This window comes from Garra rufa, chromosome 2, assembly GCF_049309525.1.
Source record: "Garra rufa chromosome 2, GarRuf1.0, whole genome shotgun sequence".
Classification (NCBI taxonomy): domain Eukaryota; kingdom Metazoa; phylum Chordata; class Actinopteri; order Cypriniformes; family Cyprinidae; genus Garra; species Garra rufa.
The window spans coordinates 69,425,887-69,451,599 of record NC_133362.1 but is presented as its reverse complement, the minus strand read 5'-3'; the positions used below and the strand labels follow the sequence as shown (position 1 = coordinate 69,451,599).

The 25,713-nt window shown below is 38.8% G+C and overlaps 1 pseudogene; it reads left to right on the top strand.

Moving 5' to 3' along the window:
- The window catches only part of LOC141325708 (uncharacterized), a 486,213-nt pseudogene that overhangs the window by 453,345 nt on the left and 7,155 nt on the right, over window positions 1-25,713 (top strand).

The following is a 25,713-nucleotide window of genomic DNA, read 5'->3' as shown; positions in this document are numbered from 1 at the left end:
CGTGCGTCGCTAGACCCTTTTTACTGGGGCACGTGCCCCAGTGAAAATCTGCTGTTCCCCACTAAAATCTCAAGTTTGAGTTATAATTTACTTTGATAATCCCGAAATAAAGACATTAAACTAGATATGCAACAACTGAATTGACGCTTCTAAAAGCAACACAGTTTATTGGAAGACTATGCACGCAGATAGGCTATCCATACCCGCGCGTCTGTGTATTTAACGGCTACGCGCACGTCGTGCAGCCTTTTGCGCAGAAGTACTTGGTTACACAAGTTTGTATAGGTAATTATGTTGTAAATGCAATTGTCAAGCAGTTTGTGGTGCATTTTGGAAACAGGAGATGAGCGCCTGATCTAATGCGCCACCTGGCCCGTTCTCGAAGACTTACTTTTAGTCATTATTTGGGTAGCACACATATTCTGAATGCCTTCAGCAGAATTCATATTAGCCATTTTAATCTAGATTAATCTAGATTAATTCCAAGATTTAATGTAGATTAAAAAAAATAATCTATGCCCACCCCTAGTTTAAAGTTAAACTCCACTTTTAACAGTCGTACCTAAATTCCTTATTAATATTACATGAAAGTCATGACTACATTAAATTCATCACATACTACTGAAAGGGGGAGTCACATGCTCAATTTAAGTCAGTTTTTCAATAAAGATTTACCTGGCCCGCAACTTGGACAGTTTTTAATTTTGGACCACCGTGTGTTTGAGTTTAACACGTCTGCACTAGGCTTTAACTGTGTGAAAGAGAACCTTCACCTTGTGTGTGTGTGTGTGTGTGTGTGTGTGTGTGTGTGTGTGTGTGTGTGTGTGTGTGTGTGTGTGTGTGTGTGTGTGTCTGTGTGTGTGTGTCTGTGTGTGTGTGTGTGTGTGTGTGTGTGTGTGTGTGTCTGTGTGTGTGTGTGTGTGTGTGTCTGTGTGTGTGTGTGTGTGTGTGTGTGTGTGTGTGTGTGTGTGTGTGTGTGTGTGTGTGTGTGTGTGTGTGTGTGTGTGTGTGTGTGTGTGTGTGTGTGTGTGTGTGTGTGTGTGTGTGTGTGTGTGTGTGTGTCTGTGTGTGTGTGTGTGTCTGTGTGTGTCTGTGTGTGTGTGTGTGTGTGTGTGTGTTTGTGTGTGTGTGTGTGTGTGTGTGTGTGTGTGTGTGTGTCAGTCCCTGGTGTGAAGGAGTACGGGAAGCTAGTTGTGGTGCGAGAGTTGGTGAGAGTGTGATATCTGGTGATGACCGGACAGAAAGGTTACAGATCAGTTTTGTAACAGACCCATTGTTAATAACTGAGTATAAAAACACAATAATTAAGCACTAAATTATTACTATTTTTCAAGAATGATTTAATTTTACACTGAAAACTAGAGTAATGGCTCCTGAAAATTCAGCTTTACCATCAAAGGAATAAATTCAACTTTAAAATACATTAAAATAGAAAACAATTGTTGTAATTAAATTAAATACAATTTATATTGTATTCAGTTATAATAAATGCAACCTTGGTGAACATAAATGTCTTTCCTCTTCGAGTCACGATTGGTCAGCAGCTGAACCCACAGGAATATTGACTAATTATGTATTTTTGAGTCTCCAGGCCCACTAAAACAATTAAGTAAATTACCCAAAGATAAATAAATAAATCTAATTTCCTCACAACGAAAATGATAAATCAGCAACATTATATGACGAGTGACAACATCATTTTTATTTATTTTATTCCCACATCATGTAACATTTCAAACAGAACATCAAGTATTGTTATGACAAATATAATGACTTAGAAATATGGCACATATGTTTTATACATAAAATAAATACATACATAAATAAATACATAAAGTGTGCCATTCTTATAAGATCAAATTTCCTGCTGTATTGCAGCGACGGATAAAAGAAAAATAATAATAAGCTATAATAATAATAAAACTAAAATTTGAAAATGTCAGTAAAAGTACATCGCAAAAAAAACAAAAAAACGAAAGTTTTCAGAATAGCAAACAATGGTCACAGATCAAAAAATAATAAGTGTACATCAAAAATGTATTAAATGTAATATTTCTTACTTTTCAGTGCTCTCAGACAATTGTCTGTTCATATTTCGATTTATTGGTATGCTTATGCTGTTTGTCACTAGGCTTTTGTTTCCAGGTTTTGCACTTGCTTTTCCAAATGTGGCGGTTAGAGTTTGATGTAAATCAGGGCAGGCTTAAGCGTCATCACTGGTCCACCAGTTCTAGATTGACAGCTCCTCCTCGAGCCAATCAGTCGAAGAGGGGCGTCAACGTCACTCCACGCGCCTCATCAGCTGCCGATGCTCGCTGTTCACTTGCAGGTGAAAATGGCCATCCGTCAGCTGGGGACATCTTTCCATGCAGCACACTGTGTCTGTCTGTCTGTCACTGATGTACGTCTGCCTGGCCATCCTTTAACATTGAACCAAACTATCCTAGCCATAACCGTCGCCATTATATTCACCATCTTTAGTTCATGTTCACATCGTGAAAGGGAGCAGCCGGTCGGCCATATTGGCGCCACTGAACGTAAACAATACCACTGAACCAAATGAAACTCACATATTTCCCTAATTATTGCTGCTGAAAATGGTCAATTATTGTCATGTTTTAGGCTGTGCTAATCGGTCGGACCGGGAAAAACATTTGGAGTACTATAGACTGACAAAATTAAAAAAAAAACTGTCTGAGGAACAAAAGGTGTTTGTGGTTGAAACTAAACTAGAATTTCTCGGACAAGAAACTTGATAACATTCATGTTTGTTCGTATCATTTCCAGTCCAGGAGTTGAAATATTAGTCTAATATCTTAATCAAAGGGGTCCTATTATGATCTTTTACAAAGTCTTTGGGTTGAAATAGAACATGCTCTCATGTTTGGTTCAAAAAATGCATTATTTTTGACATAATTTACATTATTACAGTACCTTTCTGGCACAAATGCCTGGATTAGTTCTGTTTTTGATGAAGGCCAGACACAGTACTGCTACGCCTCACATCACACACTGACTCAAATTCAAAAAGTGAAAAAGCGTAATTAACCCTTTCATACTACGTATCTTAACTTTAGTTCATCAAAATATTGTGCCCTTTCCTGCTCACTAAGTCCATCTCTCTGTGATTTAGCTGCTTCCACGTGATTTTGTGTGGTTTAGACAGCATAAATTAGCAGAATAACCTATTTAGTAGTATATTAACCGTGCAATCCATGCTGTTGTTTACATCCGAGTATCACCAATATGGCCGCACATCCGGTTAACTGACCAAATCGTGAAATAAATTCAAACCTACTATTGAATAATCCACTTTATTCCTCACTAAATTAATCACCCATTTAAATTAATAATTTAATTAAATGTCTTACTCTAAAAATAGTAACTTGCTGCCACCTACTGGCTGTTTTACTTACTTACTTACTCGTAAACTCACTGTATTCAAACTTTATATATTTAAAACATCTATATGATAGTTTTAAGCAATACATATGTAGCTATGTAAACAAATAAATCATTGTGTTTATCAAATGCACGTGCCTCTGTAACTGCTTCTCTGTAAAACTATAGACCAATTTAGAGCAGATCTCACAGTTAAGTCACTTGCAGCCGCGCGCACATAGTGGTTGTAGAAAAACACTGGAAAAAATATGTGTTTCTGTGCCTTTTGATGTCAAAATCTGAATGCAAATCATTTTTATACAACACTGTCATCAAGACGCCATTTGAAGCTAAACGCAGATGTTTAAATGGACAAACTATGGATGAAAACTGCTTACTTTACTTTTAAACCATGAATTTGATTTAAACAATAGGTCTATATAATATTCACATGTTGTTAACAGGGGGCATATTGTATTAGCCCTACAGTTACAGCATGATATATTATTTAAACCTATTACTATTAACATTTTTACACAACATTTATTTATTTTAATCTTACAATTCAGCCTTTTTTTGCAAACGCAAGTTTATATTTCCTAACTCGGACTTTATAACTTGATTTAACTAAAAAAATAGTGAGTTTTCTTCCCCCAGATGGGCTCTACCCATAAAAAAAACCTCATCTCTGTTTTGGATCTGTAAGACTATCCCACTATCTAAGGTCAATTTAGTTTAATATCAGTGCTTATCGATGGGGGACAAGCTCTTGTAATGAGCTGAGGACATTTCAAAAATGACATCTAATCAATATAATCTATGATTGTTTTCAAATCGAACTATTTTGTACCGTATCCGTGTAGTTCTCCAGCCATAAAGGCTATCTCTCCTGAATCTTTACAAAACTATAATTGGTCTATAGTTTTCAGTGATCAGTTAGCCGAGTCATTGCATAAGCATTACATTCATTCATAATAAATAATTTACTCATTTAAGGCTAATGGGTTGCCAGGTTGGCATACAGCAGTGACAGACAGGAAAGGAATAATTGACGACGATGACAGGGTGTTGACACGAAGCAGAGTTGCCGTTACACCTCGGGTGTGCATTATTTTCGTAGAAGTCAATTAACTGATGACAAACTGGCCCATGCACGCAGATATCCATGCCTTCCTGTGTTTGTGTATTTAACTGCAACACGCACATCACGCAGCCTTTAACCCAGAAGTGTCAGCATGCAGTTGAGGTGGGCTATGAAAAAAATGACGAAACCAGTGGTTGAACGCTATGAACATAATAGTCGCTATGATGCACCCGAATGCCGCACTTTTAGCCGCATTGATTAAAAATGTTTGGAATCTTTATGTGAAGATGCTTAAATAAATATGTTCATAAAGCATTAATGTATACATTTACTTATAAAGCTTGTTGCAGTGTATGAGTATAGTTGTTTAGGTAACTGTGTTGTACATGCAGCTGGCTTTCAAAAATAGTAATGCGCCCCAGTAGAGCTTTGGGTCTAGCGCTGCCCCTGGTCTGTGCGTCTATCAAAAGAGATCGACAGCAGTGTCTCTACTAATAGTGAAACTTTAAGTTCATTTTCTTCAAGACCATTTGTGTGTGATAGCTTTCATGTAGTCTTTAAGTTGTTATGCGTATGCTAACATGTGTGTAAACTGTATGTGTGTGCGTCTGTGAGGGAGAGAGTATGGGAGAAATAACGTATGTGCTTGCCGTACATAATAAAACATAATTTTGTGGCAAAAATCGACTATCGTTTTATCCTATTGTTTACGGTGTTTGGATTTTTGGTGATTTTGCTGTTTTAGGCTGTAAGGACCTTTGAAATAACTGAAATCGTGTGGCGAAGTGATATAGACATGTAATGCGGTTAAGTGTTGCCTGGAACTACGTTCGCCGTGTGTTTCTCTGAAAATAATGCACACCTCTAGAACGTCCGTCTGCCCCGGAGTATAAACACATAAACGCCTTATTCAACCAGCCGCCATTTTGAATCGAAACGAGGCTGTGAGGGACAGCAGTCCAGCAGCGTCCACTGTGGCGTATTGTTGTGTACCGGGATGCCAATCGTATAAACTTAAAATAATATGTCATTTCACAATTTTTAAAGGGCCATAGAATGCATTGAAACAATATTATAAATTGTTCTCTGATATCTACATAGAAGGTATATGGCATAGGAAAGGGCAAAAAATCTGCAGAAATGGTTTTACAGCTCCATGTACAACCCTAGGATTTGTTCCTAGAATGAAATGCTTTGTTTTTGCCTTATTTGGAATATTCATGAATATTAATGAGGTCTGCTCTGATTGGCTGTTTCACAGAGCTGCTCATCTCAGTAGCTGCCACATAAAGGAAATATTTAACTATGGAGCTTTAATATGCGGTTTGTTGAATCTGCCGTTTTGAATCCACAACATTTTACTCTCTCTATTGTGATGCATGTGCTCTGTGTAACGTTATACTGCAGCGACACAAGCACTTACCACACAAGATTAGATGCTGTCAGCGGTGAATAGGATCTGGAAATCATTCACCATCATCAGCGCATTGATCTAAAAAGTGAAATCTTACTGCAATGTAACAGGCTAGCGCTAGCATTAAGCTAACCATGTCCCTTCAGTGGCTGGCCTTATTTTACTGATGTACTGACGTTAATGATGATTGGGCGATGCAAATTTTGGGGGCGTAACTATTAACGATCGGGACTATTGCGCAATAGTCAGTGTTATGTTGGAATTGACCTATTTTTCGGTGGTCTTTTGCAAACACCAGATTTATATAAGAAGGAGGAAATGGTGGTGTTTGAGACTCATGGTGTGTCATGTCCATGTACTGAACTGTTATTATTCAACTATGTCAAGGTAAACACAGTTTTCCATTCTATGGCACCTTTAACAGGACAACAAGCTCCAGAAAACATGGATTGTTTGACGGGACATATGTGACCCTGGACCACAAATTATAGGACAATTTAAATTTAACAAATTATGATAGGACAATATTTGGCCGAGACACAGCTATTTGAAAATCGGGAATCTGAGGGTGCAAAAATATCAAAATACTGAGAAAAAAATTGTCCAAATTAAGTTCTTAACAAATGCATATTACTAATCAAAAATTACATTTGATATATATTTATAGTATGAATTTTACAAAAATCTTCATGGAACATGGTCTTTACTTAATTTCCTAATGATTTTTGGCATAAAAGAAAAATCAATAATTTTGACCCATACAATGTATTTTTGACTTTAGCTACAAATATACCCCAGCGACTTAAGGTTTTGTGGTCCAGGGTCACATATGACCTAACTTTCAGGTAACAATATTGCATTTATTTAGGAAAATGACTGTGGAAACTGGCCTGTTGGCTCGCTGTCCTCTAAACGCTTCTGATATCTGAATATCATTTTGTGATTACGGCAAACCAATAAATAAATGTTATCTTTTGATCTCTATGCATAAAAACAAAAAATTATCTATCTACTATCTAATATAAAAACTTTCTACCCACAGTTTTTTGTATGACTTAACACGTCTGAAAAAGGCTTACGTCCTTTCTTTGTCCTGTGGAAATTTGTGAAATGATATATTCTCTATTTTTATGACTAAACCATCTACATCTGGGTACGCAACAATACGCCACAGTGAACGCTGCTGGACTGCTGTCCCTCACAGCCTCGTTTTCGATTCAAAATGGCGGTGGGCTGAATAAGGCGTATAACAGTGTCCTGTGTGGAAAGATGTTTCCCCAGCTGACGGTTATCCATTCACCTGCGCAAGTGAACAGCAAGGTGAGCGTCGGCAGCTCAATGAGGTGCGCTGGAGTGACGTTTGACGCCCCTCTTCGACTGACTGGCTAGAAGAGGAGCTGTCAATCCAGAACTAATGAACCAATGATGACGCTTGAGCCCGCCCTGATTTACATGAAACTCCAATCGCAACATTTGGAAAAGCAGGCGCAGAACAAGGAAACAAAAGCAAAGTCAAAAACAGAAAGCACAAAAACAGAAATATAACCAAGGAGAATGTTTTTGTATGATTTTGTGTCTAAAGTTTTGATTTACGCATGTTATTTTTCGATCCGTGACCATTGTTTGCTATTCTGAAAACCATGCTTTCATTTTAAAATCTTGTGCAATACATTTTACTAGTTTTTAAATATAAGTTTCACGCTTATTATAATAATATCCATGACTTGCAATACTTTTGGCAGAAATTTGACTCCATACATACTGACAGTTCTTGGACCACGATGACAGTTGACAAGGCATTTTGGGACTGTCCAGGTGCTAGCAAGGCTTTCCAGCTCCAAAAGACACTACGGCATGGATGGCATGCCATTCACATCAGCTGAAGGAAGATCTGTGGCTTAAACCATGAATGGAGAAGGATTTCATCCAATCCAATCTGCCAGCTTGGGTCTTGCTGCAGGAGATGTTGAATCAGATCAGCAGCAATCTGTGCAAAATGATGAGGGACAGAAGACCTGAGGATATCTTTGAAATAAACTGAAAGATTTGACTGCTCTAAACACTCCACCTTTGTCTTTGTGTATGAATTTGTAAAGTTTATTGGTTTGGCTCCTGGTCTCATCTACATCCAGATATTTTTTTTGCTACTTGATATTGCAAATTGGTGTGTCTTAACATATTATTTTAATGTATTATCTTAATTATGAACACACTAGGTTTAAGTGCAAACAGTGCACATTGTAATTCTTCTCATTATTTCCCTGTAGTGGATAATAAACCAGAAGTGTCACCCCTAGGCTGAGAAAAAAAGTTTTAATTTTAATTAATTTCCCACTTTACAATTGGTCTTTTTTTGTAGTAAAGAATGCCATCTTACCGTCTGACAGTTCAGGCTCAAACCATTTATCCCGACCTATTTCCAGCAGGTCCTTCTTTTTGGGAAAGCGTCCGCACAACATTACGAACAGGACCACTCCCAGAGACCATACAGTAGCAGGTTTCCCATGAGAGACCAAGAGGTGTAGGATGAGCAGGCTAGAGAAAAGATCATTTTTAGGATTGTTAGATGAAAGTGTTATACAGTTTACATCCTCATTTCAGAATCTGTCAAATGTTATTTTATCAAAACAAGACGGACCATACATAATGTGTGTTATTCTTCATTTAGCACAGACCTCAATAAGATACTTTACATAAAAGATGTTTGCATATAGTTCCTGAGAAAATAGTTGAATTTATAAAAAATGAAGCTGTTCAAAAGTTTACATCCCTTTGATTCTCATCCCTTGTTTGTTCTTGTTGTTTAAATACACAAACATGCTGGAAAGGCAAAGAATTTGTGGGACCTGAAGGATTTTTCTGAAGAACAGCACACAGTTGAACAGGACAAAAAAGACTCAAAACAATCACTAAACAACAAAAGCTGTGGATCATTCCAGTAGCAAGTGTATGTAAACTTTCAAACAAGGTCATTTTTGTAAATGCAACTGTAACTTGTGGACTAAATCATTAACATTTTGCCGATTCTGAGGGAGATTTGAACTTTTGACATCAACTGTAGTAAATGTAGATTCAGTTCAGTCTTCGACATACTGTTATGAAAAAGGTAGCCTACTTACAGTGTTGATTCACTCCATGTTCTTCGTCTTCTTGACAAATTGTATTGCCACCTGTTCAAAAACAACAAAGTGGTTCAAATTTCCATTTCAACATGTGGACGTGTGATCCATCAGGACTTGAAATGCACAGGACGATACCTCAAGGCCATTCTCCAAGCGCTTCCCTCGCCAAGCATTCGGCTGACTTTATATCGAGTCAATATGTTCTGCTGATTGGAACGAGGATCCTGAAGAGCATCGTCTGCTACAGCACAGTTCACGTCCCGCAAAACACTTTGGTCTAAAAATTGGAAAAAATTTGGCTGGTGGTAATAACTGTCTGCTTGGTTTCATCTGCGTTTAAAATTTTGAATAAAAATCAGTTTCCAGCCTCAATCCTCAATGTGGATTTCAGCTTTTGGTAATTCATTCCACATCGTTCTAATTTCTAATAAAGTCCTTATTAATGGTAACCCATATTTACTGTGTGCTGTAGAGATCTTGATGCTCAGAGTTGAAGAGTTGATTGATTCACCATCAGCGCTTCTCTCGTCTTCTGGTGCCATAGTTTGGTCCTGCACTTGCTGAGCCTGACCTGCGCTGCCTTTCGTCTCAAAACAACTCTTCCTGCTCTTTTTCTCCTGACTATCATTTCCCTCACTAACGCTGGTGGACTGCACAAAAAACAGAAAGCATCCACATACATAATACTTAGACAAGATTTGGCTTTTTCAGATTTCTTTCAATGTCACATGTATACAAACAAGAGCACAAAAATATGTAAACATCTTAAAAATGTGAATATATCTTCATATCTACAGTTGAGGTCAAAAGTTTACATACACCATAGAGAATCTGCAAAATGCTCATTATTTTAGCAATATAAGACGGATCGTACAAAATGCATGTTTTTTATTTAGTACTGAGCTGAATAAGATATTTCACATTAAAGATGTTTACATATAGCACACAAGAGAAAATAATAGTTTAAACGCTCACTGATGCTCCAGAGAGAAACACTGCTTTAAGAGTCAGGGGTGAAAACTTTTGACAGAATGACAATGTGTACATTTTTATTTTATTTTGCCTATATACAGTATATATTAATTTAGTACTACCTTTCAAAAGCAGAAAAAACAGAAGATAGGTGTTTCCTATAAGACAAAATAAGTTAAATTAACTCTGATCTTCAAATTCAAAAGTTTTAATGCATTGTTTTTCCTTCTGGAGCATCACTGAGAGTTTAAACCTTGTAATAGTTGCATATGACTGAAAAGATGGATCTCAAAATCATACAGTCATTGTTGGAAAGGGTTCAAATACACAAAAATGCTGAAAAACCACAGAATTTGTGGAACAGAGGGTAGTTTAACTGTTCAGGACAAACAATGGACTCATGAACAACTATCACTAAACAAAAAACACATCTGTGAATCTTTCAGGTCACAACACAGCATTAAAACAATGAGTAATTATGTATTCGTGAAATAACCAGATAAATACAGTAAGGAAAATAATAACAATACCTTAAGGTCATCCTCCAAGCGTCTCCTTTCACAGCCAACGCTGTATCTTCCTCTCAGAGCACTTTACTGGCTTCATTCCTCAAAATGTAGTCTTTAAAACAGATAATTGTAGTTGACATAAAATATCAAGAGCTGACAGTAGTTTCTGAAACTGTCTTTGGTTATGGCAGTAAACGCACCTTCAGCCATCATGTCCACTTTAACTAAAGCTGGACTGGACTTTGGACCACTAAAAGTAGCCTTGTCCTTCTCCAAACTCTTCCTCCTCATCCTCTTCTCAAGCATTAACGTGCTGAATTTTGGGAGGGTAATAATTGATGTTCACTTGAATAAGTCGCTGTAAATGTGTAAAAGTGCTGAATGATCAATCAAACACTATGCAGGATGTGAGCGCGAACTCAAGTAATGCAAAGTTAGCTCTGCTCGCGACTGGAGAATGTTGTGATTCAGTTATAACGTCATCGCCATAGCAACGGCTAGTTGCGTACTTTAAAAATATATGATACTAAATGTTTACGCATTTGTTATATAATTATTAAATAATAATTCAGCAAACAGCTAATTATTATATAATGTAATTATTAAATCACTATTATTCAATACTTATTAAATTGTTTAATTTATATTTTTACGCATTTATTATTTACAATAAATAAATGACTAATGACTAATAAACTATTACTAGCAAATAATCGCATCCAAAATAAGTTTTTGTTCACATGTGTACTGTGTATATTTAGTATAGGCCTGTATAAAACGCTCATAGTATATATATTTGAAAATATTTACATTTATATAGTTTGTATAATACACTGCTCAAAAAAAGGGAACACTAAAATAACACATCCTAGATCTGAATGCATGAAAAATTCGTATTAGAGACTTTGTTCTTTACATAGTTGAATCAGCAGCATAAACTAGTTTTATGTGAATTTAATGGCGAGGTATAAAAACAGAAAGTATGTACATTTAAAAAATAAAGAAAAATACGATAGATTTGCGATGTTAATAACTTTAGAAATGCATCATCATATGGGTACGAAATTCTATTCTATAATCAACATTTCTATTATGTGTTTGTGATTCTAGAGAGCAGTGCACCAATGGACTTTTATTTTAGTCTGGTGATGTGACGTCATAAAGCTGCGCTACTCTCTTCATGTTTGTGGTTCACCTGAAGAAAGGTTTGTGGTTTTAAAGTTTAAACCAATGCACACTGTTACATCATTTAAAGCGTTTTTACAAGCTATGTAAAATAAATGCATCATTATTAAATATAACGTTGTAAAGCTTATTTCGTGTTAAAACATAGCCTTCAGTGACAGAGAAGGTGCGTTCTGTTTTCCGTCTTTATATCGTGAATCAATCGTGTGATGATAAAAAGTGATGAGAAAGACTCAAAATCGAATCATTTGAATCAAATCATTTGTGAAATGATTCAGTGATTCGATTCAGCGGCACGAGGACTACAAACACAAACGAGTTTAATGACAACCGAGAATGTTTCCATTAGATGTACAAACAATTGAATACCAAATATAAATCAAAATAGCCTACCTAAATATGAACGTTCTGGGTAATTTGTATATATTTTATACATTTTATATTTAAGTCTATTAACTGTTGCCAGTGCACTACTGAACTAGGAGCTGATTGAGACGCACACAGAGATAGAGTTTGCATTGATTTTTCTTTCTGTTATTTATTTTCATCTTAAACAGGACAAAGTATCCAAACTCACAGAAAAACGGGAGAATCAACGGGAGAATCAACAGAGGTCCACGTGACACACTATAAATATGGTGTTCAGAGGAGAGTGAAGAGATGAAGATTGAAGAAACATTCAGAATCAAACATGAAGATACTGAGGAACAAACAAAGATGGGGTTTATTAAAGAGGAGAGTGAAGACATGAAGATTGAAGAAGTGTTTAGAGTCAAAAATGAAGACACTGAGGAACAAACAGGTTGGTTTTTATTCTCAAAGCTGAATTTATTACAGAAATGTATGATATTAATGAATAATGTCACACGAGTGTAGAAATGTTTTGACATTCGACAGAAGTGTTGAGATCACATACTAATGCTGCCTTCAAGTGCAGCTGAGAAGATCCTGCTTTTGACCCATGCTTTTAAGTTGTAATGATAATATGGAGTTAGCTTAAACCAATAATATATATATATATATATATATATTAGGGGTGGAGCCGAACCCGAATATGGTATTCAGAAAGGCACAAATAGCGTGTTTTTTACAAATACTTATTTCGAACAAATACTTAAAAAAATATTTGTATTCGGGAACAAGAAAAACGTTATATCAAAAAGCTGCGTTTCCTCATGAGACTGCAGTTAGTGTATGCCCGCATGAGTGAGTGACATTCAGGAGTCGGGGGGTGAGGGGTAAAAGATGTGACTGACACAGGCTGCCCCACACAGCAACAGAGAAGACTCTGCTGAGCGAAAAAAGACTTCACTGCATCACTATTTTTGTTGAATAGATTGTTGTACCTTAACTGGGTTCTGGAGGCAGTTTATAACTTTTGGGAAGCAGAGTTTGATCGGGAGATTATTCTATTAGGGTCCGTTCACATGCGCGCTCAAGTTCGTTATTTCACATGTAGACGCGCGGTATGCACACTCATAATGGAAGCGCCGAATATTCCAGATAAAAACATCTCAACTTTTTATGTGTTTCTCTATGGCTCTGAGAATGCCGCAAGCGCACCACAGGTCATGTGACAAGAACCAATCAATCAGCTTCACCCTTTCCCTTAATAACATTGAAAAAACAGCCAAGTTGGAGGAACAGCTTAACATATCTGTACAGGAATAACCATTTTAAAATAAATTTAATAGCAGAGCTACTGCAAGCGATTTTTAATGCTGGAAATCCATTTATGCTTTGCTGAAGCTTCCGAGTCTTCATTGAGAGATCAGGTCATGGTTGCTTAGCAACGGCAGACGCCACGGAAAAGAAGTTCATTCAGAAGAAGAACAGTTCTTTTAAGTATTATTTGTTTTTATTCTGTCTGTTCAGCGTCCTCCAACAAGGATGGGTGGTGGTGGTGTTCAAAATGTTCACAATGGTATTTTAGTTGTTGGTTTAACCATGGATGAGGTAATGGCTGTTATTTTCTTTTCAATGGCATTCCTTGTCACATGTTCAAAAACATCAACCAATATTGCATATCCATAATTATTATAATGGATATAATTAAAGAATACTTACACTATAACATAAATTAGAAGTGGTAATGCAAAAAACTGGATTTTTACACCTATTTTGAACTTTACTCGAATACAAATACTTTTCCCCCCTCAACAAATACAAATACAGATACAAATACCGGCTGCTTTGCACACCCCTATATACATATATATTATTGGTTTAAGCTAACTCAAATTATCATTACAACTTAAATACGTTTAGAAGCAGATATATATTCTGTAACATTAAACCTAGTATCTGCTTCTAATGTTAAAACCATTGATTTCTAGCACTTTGGCTAATTATGCAAAAGTACTAAGAAACTAATTTATTTTACACAAAGCAAACCTTGAAATGTGAGTAATCATGTTTGGATACTGCATGCTGTCTACATTTCTTCATTTAAAGTATTTGGTAAGCAAATAAACAAGTTAACACTTAAGCTACACCTGAATGAATCCACAATTGAAAACAGCCTTTTTGTTTTAACATTTTCTCTATCCACACTGAATTGTCAGAAAACATTAATTTTGCTTTACTGCGAATGTGGAAAAATGTACAAATGGACCAGATGATTCTTTTTCATGCAATTTTTCTAGTAAGATCATTTCATACCAAAATCTTTTTTTATTTTTATTTTATTTTAATTTTTTTGTTGAACAAGACAATGTAGGACTTAAGAAAAACAGTACAAAATAGGAGAAAATAGTGCTGTAAATATAAAGCAAGTCTGACAATAAAACAAACAAACAAAAAATAAGCCAAAACAAAAGCACAAACATTTAAGTTAAATTCTGATGTATTTATGAGAACAAAGATGGGGTTTATTAAAGAGGAGAGTGAAGACATGAAGATTGAAGAAGTGTTTAGAGTCAAAAATGAAGACACTGAGGAACAAACAGGTTGGTTTTTATTCTCAAAGCTGAATTTATTACAGAAATGTATGATATTAATGAATAATGTCACACGTGTAAGAGTGTAATGTATAAGCTGTACATCTTTATACTTTGTTTATATATAAAGTCATTTTTTTAAGGGAATAAGGAGGAAAATTAGGAATAATTTAATTCTAGCCCAGCTTAAGGTTAAAGTGATGAGTTTGCTTAAGTTGGGCTCAGGTTGTTGTTCTGTGGTGTTTCCCATACATTGATTTATTTGTGGTGACTCACCACAATATCAAAACTGACCGCCACAAATAGATTTTCCAAAAGGCTTTGACTGTTGAACAAACATGGGCACTATGTTTTATATCACTGTATCTCTGAAGGAAACATTTGGAAGGTTCAGAACATTTTCAATGTAATTTTCATTTTGTCTGCATGTAATGCCTTGGCAGTGCTCCCTTCACTCTCAAGGGTCTCCTATCCGCATGCCAGGGAAACCGCCTGGGTCCCCCTCTCATCTCTGAGAGTTAAGTCCTCTGCTCCAAGTCCTGGCAGCAGACCAAAAGTCACGCCACCTTCTACCCACCTGGCAAGACATTAAGGTGTTGGAGGCCATAACCACTAGCATAAGCACTGAAGCCTCTGCAAGATTTTACAGATGCCCTGTCAGGAGAGGAGTATGTTAGTGTCTCCTATGTTTAGCCAGTCCTCCATCTACTCAATTTAAACATTTTGAAGCCAGAAGAAGACAAAGCAGGACTGTGCGAGGACATCAAGAAGAGGGTCTTGGATTATTTGAATGAAAAATACAAAGATCCTGCCACTGATGAGCTGCTCACCATGGCAACATTCCTGGACCCATGGTTCAAGACCACCTACATGTCACCTGAAAAGTTGGAGGAAGTGAGGAGCCGAGTAGCTACAGAAACCAAAGCACTGGAGGAGAAGACAGCCACAGATGCCTCTTCCACAGAGGACCAAAAGCGAGAGGGAAACTAGCACTGCTCCTGCACAACTGAAAAAGCCCAAACACAGCCTGGGTAGTTTCTTCAAAAAGTGTAGCAGTGCACCACCAAAGAAGCAGGGCATTGACATGGAGCTAGATGGCTACCTGCTGATGGTGACGGCTGACAGTGACTCTGATCCACTGGAGTGGTGGCGTCTCCAATGTTCCCGCTTTCCCGTGCATTAGCCGTCTGGCAAAAAAATACTTATGCATCTCAGCCACAAGCTCACCCTCCGAGCGTGCATTCAGCACAGGGGGCAATATTGTAATAAGCTCCAGGGCATCACTGAAACCAGAAAATGTTGACAGGTTGGTGTTCCTGGCAAAGAACTTGACTGTCTAGTTTCATCGGAGTTCAGATGAAGAGAGAGTTAGTTTTTGTGAAAAGTACACATTATTACACTGTTCTTGTGTTATTACACTGCTAATTTTTGTTTTGTTGTACTAAGATCTTTAGGTTTTTTGCCAAATAAATATGTTGAGAATGCATAATACTCTCCCATGTCTTTTTTTGATAAGGAATATACCTACCATTTACTTATTATATTATAAAAGTATTAACTGTATTCACGTACTAAAGGGACAGGACAGGCTACTCCTCCCAAAATGTACCAAAAAAAGTAATACCGTGATATTATACTGTCACCGTTCAAAAGATGAAAAATACCGTGATATTAATTTTAGGACATATCGCCCACTCCTAGCAACCATACCAGGTGTATTAGGCCCTTACTGACTGGCCTCACTGATGATCGCCTCTGTCCCAAAAGTTTTGTTTCATCATGTTGTTAGGCCCTCTTTGTCCCTCCCTGTTAGGTGTCTTTTATGCTTGAGCACAGCAGTGCTCCCCTCGCTCTCAAGAGTGCTTTCTAAATGGCCTATATGTCAAAATAAGTACAGTGGGGGAAAATATTTCTTTGATCCCCTGCTGATTTTGCAACAAAATCATTAACAATGTAAAACGTGAATAGCACATAACAGGCACAATACCCGCATAAACACAGATTTCTATTGGTGTGATATGGATTAAATGACTAAACATGCGTCACAATACCTACTTTTTTACAGTGCACTGAACAACTGTCACAAAGCATGTAGGAATGCGCAAAGCAACGTAGGAATAATGCAAAGTCTTTAAAGGTGCCATAGAATGGAAAACTGTGTTTACCTTGACATAGTTAAATAATAACAGTTCAGTACATGGACATGACATACCATGAGTCTCAAACACCATCTTTTCCTCCTTATATAAATGTAGTGTTTGCAAAAGACCACCGAAAAATAGGTCAATTCCAACATAACACCGACTATTACGTAATAGTCCCGATCGTTAATAGTTACGCCCCCAATGTTTGCATCGCCCAATCATCATTAACGTCAGTAAAATAAGGCGAGCCACTGAAGGGACATGGTTAGCTTAATGCTAGCGGTAGCCTGCACGTAAGATTTTACTTACCACATAAACGGAGAGATGAGTGCACTGATGGCAAATGATTAACAGATCCTGAGCATCACTAAAGCATCAAAACTTGCGTGGTAAGTCCTTCTTACGTTATACTACTTCGCTGTAGTATAACGTTACACAGAGCACATGTGATCACAGTAGTGAGATTAAAATGTTGCAGATTCAAAATGGCAGATTAAACAAACCGCATATCAAAAGCAGCTAGTGTTGAATAAATAAAGCGGCCGTAATTAAATATATATTTCCTCCATGTGTTTCCTTAAAGCTGTGTGAGAGTGAGCAACTCTGTAAAACAGCCAATCAGAGCAGAGCAGAGCTTCTTCATTATTATGCAGGAACCTTTCAAATAAGGCAATAACAGAGCATTTCTTTCTAGGAAAATTCTAGAGTTGTAAATGGACTTGTAAAACCGTTTCTGGAGATTTTTTGCCCTTTCCTATGCCATATACCTTCTATGTAGATACCAGAGAACAATTTAAAATATTGTTTCAATGCATTCTGTGGAACCTTTAATAAAATCCTCAGGCAGGATGACTGGAACATACACGCACACAGTAGGTAACGTTGAAGCCGGACAGAGAAACTCAGAAATCAAACAAACTTACAAAGGGGTGCTAGTTACAAGGTGATGGGAATGATTGAGAACAAGCAAAACATAAAGCCGATACGAAAGAGGACCAAGGTGGAGCCAGAGGCAGGGAGGAGCCCAACTGAGCCGGTGGGACGGAGCGATGAAATCCATGCAGGCGGGAAATCCATGTAGGCTGACAATTAAGGGAACACAGGAAGTTCTATGTCTATATCCTCAGTGAAATAAATCAAACCTTGTTCCATAACTAGCTGTCCCAGGTCCAGTTTTAGCTCACCCTCAGTGGCGGTGCTGTCCTCAGCACCCTCACGTCCTACTGAAACATTCGCCGTCGCAACATTCAACAACAACGCTAAAAAGGCAATTTTTTCAATTATCCACTTTTTCAAAAAGCTCAGTTTTCCTTAACATAAATGCTATCTCAGTGAGGATGGAAGGCCAAAACAGAGGCCTTCAAATGGAAACGTATTAGTGTGGACCAGGCCTAAAAGTTAGACACATATCAAGGAGCACATATCAAGGCTTATTAAGCTCTGGGGCTGTTTAAAAAAAGATGGTCAGAAAACCTGAAATAATCTAACAAATCATTTAGGGTTAAAGTTGTACCATAAATGACCATTTAAGTTAATAGAATCTCACTAATTTGATCCAGGTTCAGTAGGGCTGTACGATTCCGAAAATTTTGGAATCGATTCTGATTCCTGGTTCTGGAATCAATTGGATTCGATTCCAGAATCGATTCCTCACTGTTGTTTCGATTCTTAGATTGGAGGAAGCTAATTTCGCAATAAATGCAGGATACAAGTTACAAGGACAAGTTACCTTCTCATAATATGAAGCTTCATTTGTAAAAAGAAAAAAAAAAGATATATATACTGTTTTTCTGTAGCTCTGACTGATTTCAAATTGTAATTCATTGCCCAGGAAATTAGTCATAACCCACAGCTTAGCAGTGGACATGCATTTATTGCATGAATAAAACAAGACGTGACGTGTATAAAATGACAAAATTAGCAAACTATACACTGAAACAAAATAAACAGAACTTTAACAACAACACTGATATAAGAGCTATAATTTCGCAATAAATGCAGGATGATATATACGGGCTCGTGGCGTAGCTGTCAATGAGATGCGCTCTCGGCCACTGATGTGCTCTCTGCGTTTTCTTTCAGAGTTATCATTGGCTGATAGAAAGATTAAAAATAGCATTTATTTAAGATGTAAATAAGATCAAGACACGTCATGATCTATTCTGTCGTGCAGCGCTCAAAATTGTGGACATCATGAGCCAGTTCTCCCGTAAAATAACATCTGAATCGTTTTTTGAACTGGTTCATTTAAATGATCTATCCGAACGAATCTTTTCGTGAAATGTATCAGACTATAATAACTATTAGCGAGCAAGAGGCAAATTAATGGGTGCTTCTCAAACTGAAGGCTGCATCCTTAAACTCAGATGAGTTTAGTAATGAGTCGTTTTTATTACGTTTATTTTCGTCAATCGACGTTTGATGACTTGCAGCCGAAATATACAGCCTTCATGGAATGCAGCCTTCCGTTTAAGAGGTAAGTTTTGTTTAACTGAAAACGGCTCTGAATGAGGAGTCGATTCCAAACGTTGGAATCGACTCTCGATTCCCAATGCCTCGGAATCGATTCTTTTTGGAATCGATTCCCAGCCCTAAGGTTCAGTGAGTCAAGAGAATTTGATGTGTACGCTTATTCTTAAAGCAGTCCTTAATGTCAATTATGGATCACATTGATTCTGTTGTGTGTGTGTGTGTGTGTGTGTGTGTGTGTGTGTGTGTGTGTGTGTGTGTGTGTGTGTGTGTGCACTTTGATGGATTAAATGCAAAGCACAGTTCACCATACTTGGCAGTTGGCACGTTACTTGACTTTCAATTGGTGCAAAAATATTGCCTGTTTTATTTTAAAGGAAGTTTAAATTTAGTATTTTTTTATATCATGTTTCCAGAGGTGTAATTATAATATTACTAATGCTTTTGACAGAAATATTTAAAATTGAGTAATTTAATTTTATAAATATATATAAATAAGATTTTTGAGAGATTAATGGACATTTTCCACAATTTCTCATCCTCTGACAGTCACTTGTGGTGTTTTCCATTCAAAAGGTCAAGTGTAAAAGCCAACTTTTATAATTGGCTAACATAATTGCCCCCTTAATAAAACCTCAGAAGGAATTATTGTGTGATGAATATTTAATCTGATGGTTAAGTGGGGAGTTTGTTTCCTTTCTTTTTTCCTTGTCTCTCTCTCTAAATTTGTTAAATTTTATCCCCTAGGAGACATAAAAATGGTATATAATAATTGAGATCAGTCTAGATTTCAGCCAACTTAATCTCTGTAGGGTACCGGCCATCCAGGATCAGGTTTGGACACCCTGGTATAGGATCTACATGCATTACATATCTACATGTTTTGATGTTAATTGCTTTGTGCCATTAAACTGGGGTTAACTTTCATCTCTTTGTTTTTCCACCTTAGACCTAACAGCGCTGAAAGAGGAGAGGGGAGTACTGAATGACACTGAAGAGCAAGATCAGTTTGAAAATCTTCATGATTTTGTATCTGGAGAAAAATCTTTTTGTTCCTTAGAGTCTGAAAAGACTTCTACACAAAAAAGAGCTCAAAAGACAGGAACTATGAGTATTTTCACTTGCTGTCAGTGTGGAAAGAGTTTCAAACAACAAGGATACCTTAAGAGGCACAAGAGAATTCACACTGGAGAGAAGCCTTACTCATGCAAACAGTGTGGAAAGAGTTTCAAACAACAAAGACACCTTAAAAGGCACATGAGAATTCACACTGAAGAGAAGCCTTACACATGCAAACAGTGTGGAAAGAGTTTCAAACTACAAGAAAACCTTAAAAGGCACATGATAATTCACACTGGAGAGAAACCTTACACATGCAAACAGTGTGGAAAGAGTTTCACTCTTAAAGCAAGCCTTGACAGACACATGAGATTTCACACTGGAGAGAAGCCTTACACATGCAAACAGTGTGGAAAGAGTTTCAATCAAAAAGGAGGCCTTGACATTCACATGAGAGCTCACACTGGAGAGAAGCCATACACATGCAAACAGTGTGGAAAGAGTTTCAAACTTCAAGGAAACCTTAAAAGGCACATGAATGTCCACACTGGAGAGAAACCTTACACATGCCAACAGTGTGGAAAGAGTTTCTCTCGTAAAGGATGCCTTAACATTCACATGAGAGCTCACACTGGAGAGAAGCCTTACACATGCAAACAGTGTGGAAAGAGTTTCACTGAAAAAGGAGGCCTTGACATTCACATGAGAGTTCACACTGGAGAGAGGCCTTACATATGCGACCAGTGTGGAAAGAGTTTCTCTCGCAAAGAATGCCTTAACCTTCACATGAGAGTTCACACTGGAGAGAAGCCTTACACATGCAAACAGTGTGGAAAGAGTTTCTCTCGTAAAGGATGCCTTAACATTCACATGAGAGTTCACACTGGAGAGAAGCCTTACACATGCAAACAGTGTGGAAAGAGTTTCACTGAAAAAGGAGGCCTTGACATTCACATGAGAGTTCACACTGGAGAGAAGCCTTACACATGCAAACAGTGTGGAAAGAGTTTCAGTCAACGAGGAAACCTTGAAAGTCACATAAAAAAGTGCAATAAAGAAAAGCTTTACAGATCCCCTTAGTCTGGAAAGAGTTTCAATGAAAGTGGCAACCTTAAAGTTCACCAGAAAATACACACTACAGGGAGCCTTTTTATCTGCCAACAATGTGGGAAGTGTTTTACTCATAAAAGAAATCTAAACATACACATGAGAGTTCAAGACGCGATAGACCTTCCTGCGGCGCGCCGCGTTAACCAATCAGGAGCTTGCTCTAGTAGTGACGGAGGCAGAAATCCGAAACAACAATGGAGGACAAAATCACCGTTGCTGTCTTTGGATACTCGGAGTTGTACCATAAATCTTTGTACTTTTATAGAAACAGGAATAAAAAGGATCTTGCTTGTAAGAAAGTGAGTGAAGAGGTCGGACAATCTGGTAAGTTTTTAAAAAACGCTCTTTACTCAATTTGACCTACATATATATACATATTGAGAGACTACAAGCAAGCTAAAGCTGGCAAATTGAGCTCATTCACTTATTTTACAATTACTTTCCCGCTGACGAGTGGCAGAAGCCCCTCCCATGACGTGAATTCGCGTCTGTTGTGAAGTGAATTTCATGCGCGAATGACGCGAGTAAACTCAAAATGTTCAAGCGTCCAACTACGCACAAATAGCGCAATTTATTCGCGCAAATCGCGTCTGGTGTGAACGCCCCATTACACATGCAATCAGTGTGGAAACAGTCTCAGTTAAAAAGGAAGCTTTGACAGGCACATGAAGATTCACAATAAAGAGATGCCTAACAGATCCTCTTAGCATGGACAGAGTTTCAAACAAAATGTCTAGAATGGACAGTTTCAGTCCTTGATTCTGATTGGCCACAACCAAAGCTGTTGCAAATTACTCTACAAACGTGCACCGCTTTGTTTCTCTGCAACCACACAAAGGATTCCAATAAGAATCCTATGCAGGGCTCCAACAATGATATAAATTCTAATTCACATTTTAAAGCAATGCATTTTGTCCATGGTACACTTTACAGTGTCAACTAGCTATATTATGTCGGACTTAGCTTAATGCATAAACGTGCAAGGAATAATATGGACTATGGACAAAGTGTTTGCTCTGTCTACAATGTAAGAACTTCACATTTGTATATCATGAATTGAAGAGAGAGCTCAAAGGAAGTGCAGTGTTTTTTGATTGAAGCACAATGAAAACAAAAATCTTGTCGGACATTTTAACAACCAGTGCTTTGTGGATTTGCGCTCTCGGAAGATAAAAGACTACCGGTGAGACTGATCTGAACTCTTGTATATACTGTACAGTTGGGATGCTGAGAGACTACACACACACACACACACACACACGCCATTGTATTGCACTAATTCAACTTGCTCTGACACTTTGTTTGTAATTATTATTTGTATAATACACTTGGTTTGGAAATGGTGACTGTGAGTTTACTACGTTCATACATTCATTCATAAAAATAAAAAAAATCTCCCATTTCAAATAGTGTGAGTTCTGCGCTCTGGGGAATTGTTACAACTTAAACTCACCTAGTGAGTTTAGTGCGATTTCAAAGAAACTAATAAGATTGATGAAACAAAAGACAAATGAACAAATGTTCTGTTTTAATTTCAAGAGTGTTTTAATTTAGTCTTTTTTTCACAAGTTCACTCTTACGGGTAATAAACTGTGCTGTCCGGCAGAGGGGTCCGAGCTCAGCATTTGGCCCAAACCCAGGGGGAAGGGTGCTGAAAAATGGGAGATGAAGAAGGTAGGGCTGCTTTGGTTATTTATAGGGATTCTTTCTCTTGCTGATTGAATAGGGAGTGTGATTACTGATGATGAATTGGCCATGTTAATTATCCGTGCAAGCTCCTCCCGAAATTTGTTAATAAAACATCAATTCACGAGTCCACTTTTATGGATAATAAACTGAGCGAAAGGTTAGGAGTATCTGGCGTGCTGTCTGGGAGAGGGCTCCGAGCTCGGTAGTAATTCCCGAGCCCTGGGCACTTCCCTTGCCCGAGGGGAGGGGTCTGAGCTTGGCATTTGACCTGAACCCTATAAACGCTCCCTCAAAAGGCTAATAATCACAAGACAACAGCCAGATAACCCCCCAAAATTGCCTAGCTTGAGCTGAAGGAATGCTGGACGCTGGTTGTAATAACAGCCATGCACGGAAAGACAAGAGGAGCTTCTGCGGGCACTGCTACGATAGAATATAGAAGAAGGCTCCTGCGGGAGCAGAACTATTGTGGCAGAGGCTCCTGCAAGGGCTGGCACTGCTACTTCAGTGGGGAAATATAAGAAAGGCTCATGTGGAAGCAAAAAACTGCTGCGGCAATTGGGAGATAAGGCTCCGGTGGAAGCAGGCACTGTTGCGGCAGTGGGGAACTATGGATAAGGCTCCTGCGAGAACAGGTACTGATGTGGTAGTGTTGGGAAAAAAGGCCCCATGTGGGAGCAGGTACTGCTACGGCAGTAGTGAGATAAGGAAGGGGCTCCTGCAGTAGCGGGCACTGCTGCGGCAGTGTGGGGTGGAAGGGGCTCTGGTGGAAGAGGGCTTTGCTGTGGCCATGGGGAAAGGAGAGGGCTACGGGAATTAACTGAGGGGGAATGAGGGGTAAGGTAGTTGAAATGGGGTCAAAGTGGGCTGATGTAGGGGTTCTAGGGATGGATTGTGCAAAATAGATTAAGTGATTAGGGTCTGGTGGGCTTCCTTGATGTGGGAATGGTCTGATTGGATGTAGCTCTTAAAGCCTTGTGAAAACCAGCAACCAAGTGTTTGGATTTGATGTTGGGAGCGACCTTTTTGGGCTGCTGTTGTTGCTGCACCTATTCGAAATGAATGGCTGGAGAAATTATCGGCTGGGGTGCCGGATAGGGGCAGGACAGACTTAAGATACTTTTGAAACCAGAATCAGGAAGCTGGGCGGTTAAGGTCGTCTGTAAAATGTGGATCAGATGGGTTTTTATATTGGGATTTCCTGAGCTGAAGGAAGGCTGGGAGGGTTTGAAATGGTTGAATGGGCGATTGGAGGCAAAAAATACAGATTAAGTGGCCTTTGATTGGTCTGTTTTGCTTTGCTTTATGAAGTAGGAGATGGTTTTGTTGCCTAGCACTGTTAGATCAGAAATGGTTGGGTGGATGTTTGGGTCAAAATGTGATAGCGATTTCAGAGCATCTAAGGAAACCGAAGAAAGCCAGGATAAATATGACATCTAGGGTACGGGCGGTGTAGATGGACTGGTAGCCTTTACGGAGTGGAGAAGCATTTGGTCCGAATTTTTAGGGTTATAGGTTGGTGGGTGTCTGGGTGAGTAGGATGGGTTTTTTAAAGGCCTTTGATGAGTAGGGATGTCTTGGAATTGGTTATATTGAGTGAAGGTGAGCCATACAGTGTCAGGTTCATGGACTATGTACCTGTGTTTCCCTTTCAATTTCAGTCACTTCTACATTGCTATGGGGAATATCCTTTCTCCAAATACTACTGAAGCCTTATTGAATCACGCCAGTGAAACTGGCCAATGGCCTTCAAGCGCGCAAGATATGAGGGGGGCCCCACTCTATATAAGGCAGCGCTTGAATGCCATTCATTCAGAATCTTTTCCTTCAGCTATTTTACTATGAACAAGAAGTAACATCAAAGACTACTCACCGTGTGATCTGCATGCTGCAGCGGACACGCCTTCTCCCCTGCTGTGTTCCGGTGAACTTCACTGAGATGACATCTCGCGATTGCCCCTCCTGTGCGGAGCCAATCGAACTCTCCGATGGCCACAAGTCGTGCGTCTTTTGCCTGGGTCGTGCCCACGCAAAGGCGGCTCTCGGGGGATTGGACTGCCCCCACTGCGGAGACATGAGCCTTCGGGCTCTCAGGCTCCATGTGGCCATCGTCCAGGGCTATGAACTCGCCCAAATAGCTCTGCCGCGCTCTTCCTCTGCAGCCTCTTTTGAGCCAAGGAGTAAGGTGCCGCGAGCTTCTGATGTGATCCTGTCAGGGTCAGGTGACGAGATCGCACCGGCTCTGTGCCCACGCGCTCCTCACCCCAATGATGCAGATTCCCTTCCAGTGCGCTTCATGTCTGCAGACCTCCGTCCCCTTTCCCGGCGCTCAAGAGATGGTGTCTTTCGGTGCCATGGAGGACGCTGAAGAGGGAGACGATGCCATTTCGGTGGCAGCGTCTGAGACAGAGGAGTGGTCCAACAGCCCGCTGGAATACACTGCGCCTCACGGAAGCGACGCGGGGGACCTCCATCATGGTGATGTAGAGCTCCTACGCGTCCTGACCAAGGCAGTCGAGGAACTCGGCTTGGTGTGGGCGCCGCCTGCCGAGCCGACCAGAAGCCGTTTGGACGAATGGTACCTCCAGTCGGACCGCGGCCGAAAAGACACTCTGCGGAGGCCCGGCCCCTTTTTT